At 33.6% G+C, this 16,615-nt stretch overlaps 1 non-coding gene across 1 annotated transcript; it reads right to left on the bottom strand.

Moving 5' to 3' along the window:
• Positions 1–5,815: 5,815 nt before the first annotated feature.
• Positions 5,816–5,923, bottom strand: LOC119873816. Its single transcript, XR_005366317.1, has one exon. It is a non-coding gene; the product is annotated as a U6 spliceosomal RNA (small nuclear RNA).
• Between the last annotated feature and the right edge of the window lie 10,692 nt (positions 5,924–16,615).

Here is a 16,615-nt window from a genome sequence, read left to right as displayed (position 1 = left end):
AATGAACTATTGGGGCTTCACCAAGATAAGAAGCTTTTGCACAGCAAAGGATACAGTCATCAAAACTAAAAGACAACCTACAGAATGGGAGAAGATATTTGCAAATGATGTATCAGATAAAGGGCTAGTTTCCAAGATCTATAAAGAACTTCTTAAACTCAACAGCAAAGAAACAAACAATCCAAAAATAAATGGGCAAAAGACATGAAGAGAAATCTCACAGAGGAAGACATAGACATGGCCAACATGCACATGAGAAAATGCTCTGCATCACTTGCCATCAGGGAAATACAAATCAAAACCACAATGAGATACCACCTCACACCAGTGAGAATGGGGAAAATTAACAAGGCAGGAAACCACAAATGTTGGAGAGGATGCGGAGAAAAGGGAACCTTCTTACACTGTTGGTGGGAATGTGAACTGGTGCAGCCACTCTGGAAAACGGTGTGGAGGTTCCTCAAAGAGTTAAAAATAGACCTGCCCTACGACCCAGCAATTGCACTGCTGGGGATTTACCCCAAAGATTCAGATGCAATGAAACGCTGGGACACCTGCACCCCGATGTTTCTAGCAGCAATGGCCACAATAGCCAAACTGTGGAAGGAGCCTCGGTGTCCATCGAAAGATGAATGGATAAATAAGATGTGGTTTATGTATATAATGGAATATTCCTCAGCCATTAGAAACGACAAATACCCACCATTTGCTTCAACATGGATGGAACTGGAGGGTATTATGCTGAGTGAAGTCAGTCAATCGGAGAAGGACAAACAGTGTATGTTCTCATTCATTTGGGGAATATAAATAATAGTGAAAGGGAATAGAAGGGAAGGGAGAATAAATGTGTGGGAAATATCAGAAAGGAAGACAGAACATAAAAACTCCTAACTCTGGGAAACGAACTAGGGGTGGTGGAAGGGGAGGAGGGCGGGGAGTGGGGGGGAGTGGGTGACGGGCACTGAGGGGGACACTTGACGGGATGAGCACTGGATGTTATTCTTTATGTTGGTAAATTGAACACCAATAAAAAATTAATTTATTTAAAAAAATAGAAGTAAATTTGAAGGATACAGGATAATTACTCTTTTTGATTAATGAGAGTCAGGTATCAGGGCCTATGTAGTATACAGGGTATATTTGGACTATGGGAGAAAATCTGCATTGCAATATATATATAATTTCAACTTGAAGACTGTGTTTAACTTTAGAAACTTCATAAAGAGTTCAGTTTGAAGTTACCCAGTAGAAATGAATTGAGGTAGACATGTGGAAGCAGTAAGCAAGTCTTAAGTTATTCTCAAGGGGTTATTTTGAGAACTCCATTGAAAATTGCAGGTATAGAAAGTTTCTTTTTCCCTGGGTGCCAAAGGGTTATAGATAGTTGTCAGCACCCCAAATGTTTTAACCTCCCTCATTTGCTAGTGAAATTAGAGAATGACCCTTGTCTTAGGCACTATCTTCACTCATCAAGCTTTTATATTGTGCTAGGCAGCAGTTATTAAGATAGTGTCTCTAGGGAGTTTACTGGCTATTAGAGAAGGGAGAGATAACTAATTTCTATCTTGATATTCATGATCACAAAAAGGAGTTGGAAAAGACTGAACATCAGAAGGAAACTTTTGAAGCCCTTCCTTGTTAGAAGATGGACTCATTTTGAGCACTTGGGTGGCTTAGTTCATTAAGCATCTACCTTTAGCTCAGGTCATGATCCAGGGTTAGGGGATTGAATCTTGCGTCAGCCTCCCAGCTCTACAGTGTGTCTGCTTCTCCCTATACCCTTTCCTACTTTTATTTCCTTCCTCTTTTGTCCTATTGTTTGTAACCAAGTCTTCTCTGATTTTCATACACAACATTCCTTTGCTTCAATACCTACAGTCATATCAGATAGTGAACTATTCCAGTGGACTAATAAAACTAATCCCTCCCTTCTCTGACTTGTTCCGTATTTACTGAAGAGTCAACATTCTTAAAGCAACACTTCAATATATATATTTTTTAAATTTTCTGCTTAATAATTTCTTTTCCTCCCTTCTTTTTTAGGGTCTTTCAGAAACTGGTCCCAACTCAGGTTTTTAAGGAACTGTTTCTTAAGTTCAGGCATCATTATCCACCTTTCAAGGACCACCATTGTCTTGATCTGTGCAATTATAGATTAGGTATGTCTACTTCTGAACTCCATATGAATAGAATCATAAAGGTTGTCTGGCTTGTTAGAAATTATATGTATGGGATGTAACTATATTGGTGTATAATCATGGTTTGTTAATTTCTGTTTTATATTATATTCCATTAAACACTACAGTTCATTTACTCATTTTTCTATTAATGGGAATTTTGGGTGTTATCTTTTTTTAAGTTTTGAATTAAATAAGATAGGCATTTTATTTTTATTTTTTTAAAGAGTTATTTATTTGAGAGAGGGAGTGAGGAGGGGAGAGACAGAGGGAGAAAGAGAGGAAGATTTAGCTGACTCTGTGCTCAGTACAGAGCCCTAAATGGTGCTGTAGCTCATGATCCTGAGACCTGAGCTGAAATCAAGAGTCAGATGCCCAACTACTGCTCCACCCATGCACCCCAAGATAAGCATTTTAGATCAATTAATACAACATTAATATATTTGAATATATCAATAATTTTAAATTGATTATGCTAGGAAAAGTCACTAAATTAGGCAGAGAAAAACAGAAAAAAATATATTTGAATATATCAATAATTTTAAATTGATTATGCTAGGAAAAGTCACTAAATTAGGCAGAGAAAAACAGAAAAAAGGTAGTATCAATACTTGGAAAAGGCATTAGCATTTAACACAAATATCAATCTTTCTTTTTTTTATTAGGAGGAATCCAGTCAACCTTAGTTTATACAAATTATAGAGTTCTACTTATCTCAATTTGCAGCTTCCTATTACTGTTCTTTGCTTGAAGTCCTCCTGATACACATTGAAGGTTGGCCCCAGCAGAAATTACTAGTAAGTTAACATGTCTTCACTTTTCTTGTGAAGAATGCAGTTGTTTCCTCAGATTAAAGTCAATGAGAATGTAACATTATATGAAAAATACAGACAGGGTTTCGAAAACAATTGAGCTGCTATTGAGCTTGAAAACTCTTATGCTTACAAGATTTATGTAAAGTGATGTACAATTAATAAGAAAAAGGTCTGAGAACTAAAGTAGCTGTACTATGCAGATTTGGGGTCTTGTTTGGATCATCCTCTCAGAGAATTGGGTATAGCAATAAAGTAATTCAATTTCAGCCCAGGTTTCATACTGCCAACTTTAGGTACAAGAAAAAGGAATTGCAATGTCAAATGAAACTACTTAATCGATATTTCTTATTTAGACTACTCACTGAAAGTATAGTTTGCTTACTGTTTGTGATATATTAAGTGGAACATAATGCTTAATACACACATGCTGAATTAATGTAAAAGATAGTCAAGTTGAGGTTGAGGAAGAAGTTTTTCATATAGAAATGATGACCAGTAACTATATTTTATAGCTAAATGAAACATTTTGAGACAGAATTTTTTGTTAAGAAACAAAGATGAAGTTTGAAGATGAAGTTGATCTATATCTGCTGTATTCTAAACGATGTAACGCTGAGGGCAAAGCAAATGGTACTTAGGAAATTTCAGATTGCTGCTAATTCTAAGGAAACATCCAACCCCTTCTTTGACAGTAGTCTACAGTTGGAACTTTTAAATATATGATTAGATTACCCTCCCTGTGATCTAGGCTTACAAATGTCTAACTAGCAATAATAAAATAATCATGGATTTGGAACTCCATCCAGACATTCTATTTGACCATAATAATGTACCTTGGAAGTCCATTGTGTGTGGTGACTGAATGCTATGCTAAGAATTACAGTCAAACCTGTATTTTTTAAAAGGGAATGTGGAGAGAGAATCAAGTGGTCTTTAGAAAAATGGAGTTTGAATAGAAATCACAGTAGTAGCGCTGATGGCATGCCACAGCTGAACTTAAAATTTACATTTTAGTAGAAACATTGCAGGCTGGGACTCAGGGTTTTCTAGTCATTTCTAATTGCCATAGTTCTCTGTTAACTTCTTTTTTATACACATTTTTCTTATGTTCAAGGTCTAAAATCAAAAGGATTGCACCTTGAAGATTTTGAACAAAAGTTTTAGAATATAAATAGTATGCTGCTAAGTTATTCCTTATTCCCTTTTCTAATGACAGTTTTTTTTTTTTTTTTTTTTTTCACATTTAACCTAGTCTCTGGATTATGGAACTTCAGATTCAGAAATGGGGAGGCTGTCTATAGAGTACTTTTGCATGTGTTTACGTGTGTTTATTTTTTGTTTTTGTTTGTCTTTTAGAGGACAGATCCTCTATCTCTAGAGTAAAGAATCTAATTTAGGGTTCAGAGTTATGAATAATTTTGTTACTTTAATTTGATAAAACATCATTTGTTCTCAATAAAGAGGAAAATAGCTTTTCTTTAAATTGACTTAAGAGGTGTAAAGATATAAGAGTTACGAGAAAACACTAGAATCAAAACTACTTCAATGTTATCAAATCATGTATCAATATAACTTTCCTTTTTCTAGAGCACCACACAAATCCTCTTCCTACTCCCCTCAGAAGAAAAAAAAAAGTCTAAAAAGTCTAACAAATCTTATAAAGTAGAGTTTCAGGCTTACAATTTGAAATAATTCTTACTTTTTCAAACATCTAATGATTTTAATCATATAACTTTCATAGTAACATTTCAAATAACATTCTCTTTCTCATTATTTTTAGTGTCCTATTTGACTTGATAAATCTTAATTTTGCCATGGAAAGTTCACATATTACTAACCGTATTTTCAAAATAGTTTTAGATTTCAACTTCCAACAGCAGATGAAAATTTATCTTACACAATATATTACTCAAAATTCTACAGTAGGTCATCCTACTATAGCTATCTTCTACAGATCCCAAATTCATCTTGCTTGAGTCCAAAAATCTTATCTGCTTATTCTGATTAACAAGTTTGGTGTTAAAATTTTCTATAACCATGTCAGCCAACTATTTCTCAGCTTTCATTTTTATCTTTGTGCCCTTCAGAGATTAAAATACTCTAGCACTGTATCACTTTCAATTTGCTCATAGAAAATAATATTTTTTAACCAAGCATACATTTCTCTTTTCAGAATCTTAGAAAGTCCACTCCATTTTATACTTAGAAGATAAATGCTAATAATCACTACTAATATGAAAGGAAGCCATGTACTAGAGCAATGAGATGCTTCTCCTTTACTATTACATTTGTCCTCCTTTCATTTCACATAATACTCATTTCAATGTATTTTGACCAACTGGCAATTATTGCTGCCCAGAGTACTCCATACTCCGTACCTATAATGGAACATATGATTGATTCTCTTCTTTCACTTGTGGGTGCTCTGTTTTTACTTAATCAGGAAGGCCATCTCCCAAAACACAAACCAGAATAGCACTAGAAGTCACTTTCTATCCTGTTACTCCTATTCAATCCCTAATCATTATCTGAATCTCCATTAACTTACATCCGTATTTATTAGTTTGACTCCTCATTTCATTCATTCTAATTCTTCCACTCCTGTCCTATGAACACACTGGAATATAAGCTCTATAGGAGCAGAAATCTTGTGGTTTTCACCACCTCCGTCATTGGTGTTTAACATAATGCCTGACATTTATTTATTTATTATTTATTTATTTATTTATTTATTTATTCATTCATTCATTCATTCATTCATTCATTCATTCACTTATTTTTGGTAGTACAATCTGATTTTATTAATGCAATGGAAATAATTAAAAAAATATGGAACGTTTCACAAATTGTGTGTCATCCTTGCACAGGGGCCATCCTAATCTTCTCTTTATCATTCCAATTTTAGTGTTTATGTCCTGCAGAAGCAAGCACAATGCCTGACATTTAAAAGGTACTAAATAAATATTTTTGAATTAATTCATAAATAAATGGAATGAGTAAACTGAGTAGTGACCATAGATGAGGCTCCATAGGAAAGGAGAGGCCTGATCCAAGTAAGATCTTAAGCAAAGGTCATTGTGTTTGAAATATATTCTAGAAGGAATCAGGCACCAATAAAGGGCTTTATGCATAAAGTGACCTGATCAGTCAGTGTTCATTTAACAATATGTATTTGCTTCTTAAGGCAGCTTCTGTGTTTAAATGGTAGCATACTTCTATTTTTTCAGTTTTGTTTTTATATTTGCTTCCTGATATCTATCTGTTTTCCCTCTTAATTAATTGTAAGATCCATGAATAAAGGTACTCTAAGCTTGACACTGATCTATCACAATTCCTTCTGCAGAGTAAGGGTCACTGAACAATTCTTTGGATTAGCTTACTGAGAATTCATCCATGCAGTCAATAAATATTTATTGAACACCTATTTATAAAAATGCCTATGCTGGATGAAATAGGAGATACAGATATTAATGATTGTTGCCCTCAACAGTAATAGAGAGATTACAACTAGTATGTAAAAGATCCATTTAGAAATAGATAGCATATGAGTTTAAAGATAGAATTTCTATTCTAAGATAGAAAATTTCTAAAGATAGAAATGCTATAGTTGAAGTTAAAAAATGGCCACTAGAATTCATTAGAGGAATCTAGGGGAGAATAAAATATTTTTTTATACTTCTGGTCAACATCATCATTTTTGTTTTGTTCTTTCTGGAAAATTCTGAGTGAAAACTCATAGAGATTTCCATTAGTCACACAGACATCAAGAGTAGACCATTAGTTGTGCCCACGTTTATGTAAAATATCCTAATTGATTTATAATTTAGAAAAAGGAATAGTTCTGTCACCTATAACCGAGATACCCAAATCTTGAAAGATGATATCCATGACCTTCTCAACATGAGAATAGATTGGAGTTCTCAGAAACCCATTAGTCAGTATTATGGTTGAGTTGAATCTGCCTCTTAGTATTTTCTAAGCCAAAGTCATTACCACATTAGAAAAAGGAAATGATGCTAAAGGATATAACTATAGTAATTATAAGGACATGGTAAAAGCTGTCTTTCTCTCAATTACAATCTAATTTACATAGTACCAAGCTTAGAAGTTCACATTGTTGCTGTCTGAATCATCACAAATTGCTATTTTTCAAGGGGCAAAGGTCATTTTAATTAAGCATTTCATATGATTCCATTTCTCCTTTTTCTTGAAATATCTATTATACCTGTTTCAAAACTATTTCTAATACTTCTAATCCTAGTTTGCAAAATACATTTATACATAATCATAGTTCATTATCAAGTAATACTCTACCACTTTACAGATAGTATAGCTACCTTGTAATATAATCCTTCCTATTTCTTCCTTCTTCCCATCTTACAACATTGCTATCATTGGTTGCATTTATCTGTAAGCTGTAATCACCTAATAAAATGTTGCTCTTAACATTTTGGACAGTTTTTATTATATCAACTGAGAGTTAGAAAAATAAAAGGTTTACTTTCCATTCATTGTGTTCATTCTCTACCATTCTTCCTTTTTTTTATAGAGCTCTGCGTTCCTGACCTGTATCATTTTCCTTCTCTCTGAAGAAATTCAGCTAACATTTCCTGCAAGTCAGGTTTACTGGCAGCAAAATCCCTTACTTACTTTTTGCTTATGATTTATGTCGAAAAAGTCTGTATTTCTTCTTCACTTTTGAAGGATAATTTTGCTACATACAGAGTTCTAGTTTTTTTTTTTTTCTTTTTCAAGAACTATTTTTTCTTTTTCAACTATTTTCTTGTTACATGATTTTTGAAGAAAATCTTTATCTAATTCTTACTTTTTCTCTTCTAAGGTAGGGTATTTTTTATTCTCTGGCCTCAATCAAGATTTTCTCTTTGTTGTTTTCTGCATTTTAAATATGATATGCCTATGTGTAGATACTTTGATGTTTATCCTATTTAGTTTTCCCTGAGTTTCCTGGATCTGTGGTTTGGCATCATTAAGTTTTGAAACTTTTAGTTGTTACTTTGATTTTTATTCTCCTTTCTTTCCTCCTTCCAGTATTCCTATTATGTATATGTTACACATTTTGTATTATCCCATGGTTCATGAACATTCTGCTTTTTTTTTCTTATTGAATTTCAGATTGGCATGTTTCTACTGACGTATGTTCAAGTTCACTGTTTCTTTCCTCAATTTTGTCGTCTTCTGTTAAGCTCATCAAAGGCATTCATCATTTCTGTTATGTTTTTAATTTCTAGCATTTCCTTATGATTCTTTGTTAGAGTTTACATCTCTTTGCTTATATTACCCATCTGTTCTTGCATGTTGTCTACTTTATTTTTTTTTTAATCTGTACCCTCAGCATATTAACTAGAGTGACTTAAAATAATTCCCTGCCTGACAATCACAAAATCTCTACCATGTGAGTCTGGTTTTAATATTTTCTTTGTCTCTTCATACCATGTTTTTTTGGTTGTTGATTTTTCATTTGTTTGCATGTTTGTTTGCTTTCTTGCCTTTTAGCAAGCCGTTAATTCTTTGCTGAAACCTGGCTGTGATATCAATAATAGGAACTGAAGTGAAAAGGCTTTTCGTGTGTGGTTATCTAGCTGGTAGTTAGGCTATGTTTAATGTTTGCTATTGCTGGAGATATCAGAAGCTTCAATTTCTAAAGTCCTTTTTTGTCTCTTCTTTTTTCTTTGGATTTCCCTTAACACTTCTTAAATAGAGACTGTAACTTGCAGCTCTCTTAGTTGCAATTCATATTATCATATTGTAGCCCCACTGAAGTGGTGATAAGGCATTGAGGAGGAAAAGCATTCTATAAACCTATGATCGGGGGCACCTGCGTGGCTCATTCAGTTAAGTGTCTGCCTTCAGCTTAGGTCGTGATCCCAGTGTCCTGGGATCTGGCCTTATATCAGGCTCCCTGATCAGCAGGGAGCCTCCTTCTCTATCTGCTCCTTCTCCCTCTGCTCCTCACCCTGCTGTGCTCTCTCTCACTCTCTTCCTCTCTCTCATAAATAAATAAATAAATAAATAAATAAATAAATAAATAAATAAATAAATATTTAAAAAATTAAAACAAAATTCATTTGATCAGATCTCTCTGTTTTTAATAAGCCAGAGTACCTAGGTATGAACCTTTAAAAGAGTTTCTTAGCCCCTTTTTTCTCCCCTAGGTGGTACAAAAAGAACACGGGGTCTTAAGCTAACTGTTCTACCTATATGTCACACAAGGCTCTAGCAGAGTGTTTTCCCTTAGGAGCAGGCCCTAACCACAGAATTAACTGGGGGTATTTCAAAATGGATACTATTTCCTAGCCACATTTTAGAATGGCTAATTTCCCCTCCCTCTGCCTGATGCATGAAAGGAATTTTCTTTGATCTTTACCATGAGAACCTGGTGGGGTACTTGGAAGTAAAATTCACCAAAGTGTGGATTCACCCCCTAAGACAAAGCCCCTAGATTTTAGCTTTCAAACTCTTTATGCTCAATCTCCAGCAACTCATCTGTTACCATTTTCCTGTTCCTACCAATGTCTTCAGCTCCAAGTAACTTGTGATTATCTGTATTTACCTGTTTATCCAGTGTTTGGGATGGTGGTTTGCTGTGTAACTTCAATTCTGTAGTTGACCTAAGAAAAATTGATTTTATGTTCAGTTTTTTTCCCCTTACTATCTAGATGAGAGTGACAACTTCCAAACACTTTATAAAGTAGAGTGGAAACTGGCCAATTATTTTATATTATTTTTATATTTTTAATATATCTCAAATATTAGTATTTGCTTTATTATTTGCATTTTTATATTCTTTATACTGAGAGGAAAACAAACTGAATTCTTTCTTTTATCCTAAACACTCTTTTTCCTTAGTATGAAAATCTGTTGTCATGCACATTTTAATGCCGAGGCAGCACTATGAAAAGGGGTGATGGGCAACTCTTTATCATTTCTTGAAAATATGAACTAGCAGATGGCATTTCCTCTCTTCTACATTTCATCATTCAGCAGAAAACAATTAAAAGCAAATGAGTTTAAATATTTGGCATGCTCATTTCTGTGATAGTTATTTTTATAAGAATCAGAGCTTGTGGTAACATATTTAAAATACCATTTAATATTCATTTGGCATTCTACTTAAGTCTGGTGTTTTCATTTTCACAAAGTTATGAAAATAGCCTTATATTGACCTTCAATATTTTTAGAAATTTAATCAATGGATATAATATCACTTTGAGATTTAATACACATAGAGTAAAATATATAGTTTTTAAGACATTTTGGGCCAAGCAGTATATAGTGAAACTAATGAAACTGAAGCTTTAGGGTGCCTCTCTTGAAGGCCCTCACTCTCCATTCTAGAAGGGGGCCTTAGTAATCTCTTTACCTAGTCACAAGTTTGTTTGTTTTAATTTGTAAAATGATGTATTTTGACCCTAATCAATTCGAAATACTGTCTTTTTCCACTTGTATTCTTATCACTTTCTCCTTGTTTTCTATAGAATACTAGTGGAGTAGCAACAAGTATTTTCTCGATTTGTCTAATGGGTAATTGAGTTGGCATACTTTTAGATTGAGTTTAGAAAGATATATTAATGCAGTTTGCACTCTAACACATATCTAAGTAATTGTTAACTATCTCATTGTATCAAGGGCTTCCAGTAATTTTCCTATCATGATAAGAATGTTCTGGCCAGAGTTTGTATGTGTCCTATAATAGCACCCAGGAAACATGAAGGACATGGAAGAAAAACAAAGTCCAAGACACGTTGACACCTGAAACTAAATATTACACTTAATGTTAACTAACTGGAATTAAATAAAACCTTAAAATACGTAATGAGACCCAGAAACAAGTCTATGGAAAATCTCCTAATATTCAGTCTTTTTCTTTTAAGATTTCATTTATTCATGAGAGACACAGAATGAGACAGAGACATAAGCAGAGAGAGAAGCAGGCTCCCTGCGAGGAGCCTGATGCAGGACTCCATCCTAGGACCCCAGGATCATGACTAAAGGCAGATGCCCAACCACTGAGCAACCCAGGCACCCACCTAATCATCACTCTTATAAAACCAAATTATATTAGACTTATTAAAGTTATTAGTATATGAAAACAAAACCTTTTTCTTGACAGGAATATATTTGGAGCATTCTATCTATCCTTTCATAATGACTTATCCCAAATTTAGCAGCATAAAATGACAAGCACTTATTATTTCAGACAGACTCTGAGAGTCTTGGGTTCCGGAACGGTTTAGTTGCGCACTCTAGCTCTGGTCTCTCATGAATCTTCATTCAAGACCTAACTGGGGTTGGAGGATCTGCTTTTAAAATATTTTAATCACATGGCTGTTGGTAGGAAGCTTCAGATTCTCATTACCCAGATCTCTCCACAGGGCTGAGTGTCATTATGACCCAGCAACTGGTTTACCCTGCAGCAAGTGATCTGAGAAAGCAATGAGAAAGTTGCGAGTGCTTTTTTTAACTTATCCCCAAAGTCTCACACTGCTTTTGCTTTATTCTAAGCTTTAACAGTGAGTCACTAAATCTGGCCCACACTCAAGGAAAAGGGAAGTAGGCTCCATGTGTTGAATGGGAAGACTATCAAAGCATTTGTAAACATATTTTAAAACCACTACACTTGGTATTAAAACTCTCCTTTTTGATGGTTTTTGTGTTCGTTTCTAAGGGCTGCTATAACAAATTCATACAAACTGGGTAGCTTAAAAAAATAGTTTATTCTGTCATAGTTCTGCAGGCTAGATGTCCAAAATCAAGGTTTCAGCCGTGTCATGCTCCCAGGAAGAACCCTTTCTTGCTTTTTCCTAGCTTCATTTGGCTCTGGGCATTCCTTGACTTGTAGATGTACCACTTCAACCTCTGCCTCTGTTTTCGCGTGGCCTTGGCTCTGAGCCTGTCTCCTCTGTCTTTGGGTCCAAATCTCCCTCTTTCCCTCATAAACACACTAGGCACAGAATTTAGGGTCTACTCTAACCCAGTATAACCTCATCTTAACTTAATTATATCTTCAAAGGCCAAATTTCCAAATAAGAGCATAATCACAGGTACTTGAACATATCTTTTTGGGGAATATAATTCAACCCACTACTGATGTCATGCATGATAGTATTTATTAGAATGTTTCTTTGTAGAGCACAAATCTCTAGTTAATTCAAAAACTGTCTGTATAACAGTTCATATAAAAAAAGAAAACTGGTGATCATTTCCAAATGTAAAATTCTAGGAATCTATATAATTTTACCAATAATGTGCTATAAAGTTGCAAAAATAGAAGATACAAAGGTTTTGATCAACAGTGCCAAAAGTAAGGTCTTTCTGTTCTTTTTATGTAAAATAATATATTAAAATTATGGTATAAGAACAAAGAGCAGGGGATCCCTGGGTGGCTCATCAGTTTGGTACCTGCCTTTGGCCCAGGACATGATCCTGGAGTCCAGGGATCAAGTCCCATGTCAGGCTCTTTCCTTGGAGCCTGCCTCTCCCTTTGCCTTGTCTCTGCCTCTCTCTCTCTTTCTGTGTCTCTCATGAATAAATGAATAAAATCTTTTTTTTTAAAAGAACAAAGAGCATATAGTCAAAAATACAGAAAAAAGAATAGAATTTTCAAGTCTATAATTAATATACAATTATATGGTTTTTATTTTATCTTTTGGTCTTGAGGTATTGTGCTTGACAACATATTATAACTTATAACTTGTTCTTAATATTTTCTTGGCAAATAAATATTAACTTTTGGGGCTAATTTTGTATTCATTTTCTTAAAGGAGATCTATTGAGTTATATAAACTTATAAACCTAGTAGACTAATTTGAAATGACCCCAACTTGGGCATCTGTATGAAATTGGTTTTGTAGAAAGTTTTGGGTTAGGAAGGTCAAAATAATACTAATTTAAATACACTTCGGTTCTTCAAATGTTAAAATTATGTTAATGAATTTATGAATTAACAATATTCTGTATACTAGTAGTCATCTTGAAATAATTTAGGAAAACGAATTAGTGTGAGAAACCTAGAGAATTCACCTGATCTTTTTTTATTGTTAAATGCCAGGACCTTGATAATGTTTTCTCTCATAGGAACATTTAACAAGCTAACTAGTTAACAATGAGGAAATCCTTGAAATTATAAACTCTTAAAGGTGACAAAAAAAATCATACCTTAGAATGTGATTTTTCAAGAAAATGTCTTTTCTGAAAGTTTAAGGAATAATTTTATAAAAGTTATTGATAAGTGTAAAACTTTAAATAGTGGTATACTTGTGTAATACTAAATAGATTAATTATCTGTTTATACATAGATACTGTCTGTACTATAGATTCTATCGATCTATAGATAATATCTATATCTAATAGCACTATTAGGTTTAAAGTCTATGTTTACATGATTTCCATGGGATATACATGGGAATGTAGTCATATTTATGCTACTTAACACATTTGAACATTTCAGTATGAATTATTACTTAGAAAATCACATGGATTTTTCCTTTTTTCTAAAGTACAGAGTGTGGGTGTGTTGTACCAAAGTGATCCAACTTATCCGTAAAGTAGAAAGAATGCCCTGGGTTCTTCTATAAAAGCTGTTCATTAGTATTATTCTACCTGAAAGCTTTTATAAACACCATACATAACAGGAACGTACAACTTGAAAAAGCTGGTAACAAAGAGTTAGTGGAGGTGGAGAAATGACATGCTCATGTTCAAATTATATCAAAATAACATTCCCTCAACTCTGAGTTCATGATCCCCACTAAGACTTCCAACCTCAGCCTCTTTGTTTTTACTCATGTTCAAAATAGTAATAGAAATAACCATTTCAGAGTATTGTTAGAGGAACTAGGAGTAAAATGTCTAGAAAATATTTGTTATGTTTTCTAATGTCTTATAGACCCTCGGAAAATGAGGGTTAATCCAGTTGGAATTGTTTCTGTATCAGGATGTCTTTGTAGATGGTGAGCCTTGGAAATACAGGAGGTAGTATAACTGTATTAGCCTAAATCCCGATTCCATTAGGAATTTACCAAAAGCTTGAAGAAATGGTGTTAAATATCTGTAAAAAAAAAAAAAAAAAAATCACAGAGGGAGCGCCTAGGTGGCTCAGTAGTTGAGCATCTACCTTCAGCTTAGGGCTTTATCCCAGGCACCTGAGATCAAGTCCTGCATTGGGATCCCCACAGGGAGCCTGCTTCTCTCTGTGCCTATGTTTCTGCCTCTCTCTCTGTGTCTGTCATGAATGAATAAATAAAATCTTAAAAAAAAAAAAAATCACGGGCAGCCCAGGTGGCTCAGCGATTTAGCACCACCTTCAGTCCAGGGCCTGATCCTAATGACCCGAAATTGAGTCCCACTTTGGGCTCCCTGCATGAAAACTGCTTCTCCCTCTGCCTGTGTCTCTGCCTCTCTGTCTCTCTATCTCTCTATCTCTTTCTGTCTCTCGTGAGTAAATAAAATCTTAAAAAAAAAAATCACACAGAATGTTCTCACATAAAATTGGAGAAGACCAGATGTGCAGCTGAGCCTACAGATAGACTATTAATACAAAGCAATGTGAAGATATATTTTTAATGATAAGCAGCTTCTTTTCCTTCTTAGGTTTTGTATTCATCTGGGAAGTGAGCAGCAAACCAACTTCTCTCAACAACAACAAAAAACGCCAAACATTCAAAGTAATTGATATTTAAAGAGCATAATAGATCTATGATTAAATAGATAAGTTTTGGAAATTTAAAGCTGTCAATTCTCACAGAAATCTGATAAATGCAAATGAAAAAGAAAAAAAAGGGAAAGCCTTCCTGTAACTGAAGATCTTAGAGGTTTCAAAGATGGAAAGGCCAGTTAGGTCATCTTATCATCTCTGTGACAACCTTAAATCACTTCTCACACTGCATTGACTAGTATGTCTTGAAAAGATTATTTTCAAGGACCCAAGAGATGGAAAACCCTTGACGTTGCCTTTGAGAGTCAGTTTTACCATCTGAACTCCCACTTTTGAAAATTTTCTTAAAAATACTTTCTCCTCCTCCCGAATTTCAAGTTGTCGCTAAATTTATAATTTAATAAAATGTATTATTTAAAATTAAATATTGTGCTTAAGATGTGGGCATGTATTATAATAGTAATAGCTGACATCAACAAATATATACCAGCATACATTATACAATCTGGGCAAAGGACTCTTTGAGACACTTGTTGACCTAATCCTCACAGCAGGAGAGAGAGGAAAGGCAATATCCTTATCCAAATTTCATCCAAGATAACACTTCAGTGAGATAATAGAGACTCATCCGTATAATAGAGATTAGCAAGCATTAGAGTCATGATTCAAATTCATGTCAGCCTGGTTTAATGGGTAGTTTTTGTAAATTGACATGAAACTGAAACTTTCTGTGACAGCATCTTTCTTTATCAGTGATTACTTTCTGCTGTCTTCACATTTCTGCCTCAGAATGATATTACACACAGTGACAGATATGCAAATAGCACTTGAATAGAAAGGGAAAATTAAAATAAAACATTATAATAAAGAAAAGGCTCTACAAGCTGATCTAATGAATAGCTCCTTTACTGAAAGAATAATATTAGCACGTTCTTTCACAGACATTTCAGAAGGAATTTTTATTATGAAAGTTTCTGTGCTTAAATAAACATAAATGGAATAGATGAAGTATTTGTTCTTCCCCTTGATAAATTTCACTTATTTATGGACCAGTATATGATCAGTTTCTATAAATGCTTCTGAATAAAAAGCATAGATTTGTTACATATATTGGATTCACCTCTCAGCATATGTGCACTTACCGATGTCATGTTTGTTTTCTGGCTTGTTAATATCTTATTTCCTTATCAGTTATTTCTCTTTCTATTAATTATCTAGAGAAATGTGTTAAAACCTTTGATTACATTTGTAGATTTTTATGATTTTCCTTTTTATTAATAACTTTTGCTTTAAAGTTTTGAATCTAAAAAAAAAAAAGTTTTGAATCTGCATTAGTTTCCAGCATGGTGTATTCTCCTTGTAAATCTTTATCATTATGAAAACTATTTATTTATAGCCATATTTGTCATTCATTCTCAAATTAACTAGCCAATATTAATGTAAGGACACCAATTTTTATGATATTTTTATATTATATTTTTCCATTCTTTTATTTCATCTTTTGTCTTCATTTGGATGCATCTCATAAACAGCATATAGTTGAACTTCTTTCCTCCAATTTGTTAATATTTAAAACAACCCTTTTCCCCTTTGATGTAAATACTTACATGTTAGAATTTAAATCTAAAATCTTATTCTATCTGTTGTACTGATTTTGTTCCTTTATCCTTTTTTGTTAATTCATGGTTATTTTTAAATTTTTTTAAAATTTTTTTTTCTCATTCTCTAATTTTAAGCTGTTAGATTCCAATTCTACCTCTTAGGGTTTACCTAGAAATGATACCATCTCTCTTACTTCATTAAACCTTAAAGTTAAATAAGTATTTTACTTATTTAATTATTACTTCTTATCTTAAATTAAAAGTACTTTATAATATTTCATTTCTAGTTAATTCACTCTTGACTAGTATTTTATTGTCTGTCATGTTATTCTTATCTTGATTTTAAAA

The sequence above is a fragment of the Canis lupus genome, chromosome 10 (assembly GCF_011100685.1).
Source record: "Canis lupus familiaris isolate Mischka breed German Shepherd chromosome 10, alternate assembly UU_Cfam_GSD_1.0, whole genome shotgun sequence".
Classification (NCBI taxonomy): Eukaryota; Metazoa; Chordata; class Mammalia; order Carnivora; family Canidae; genus Canis; species Canis lupus.
Note: the sequence above shows the minus strand (reverse complement) of the source record. Positions and strands in the feature narration are given on the sequence as shown.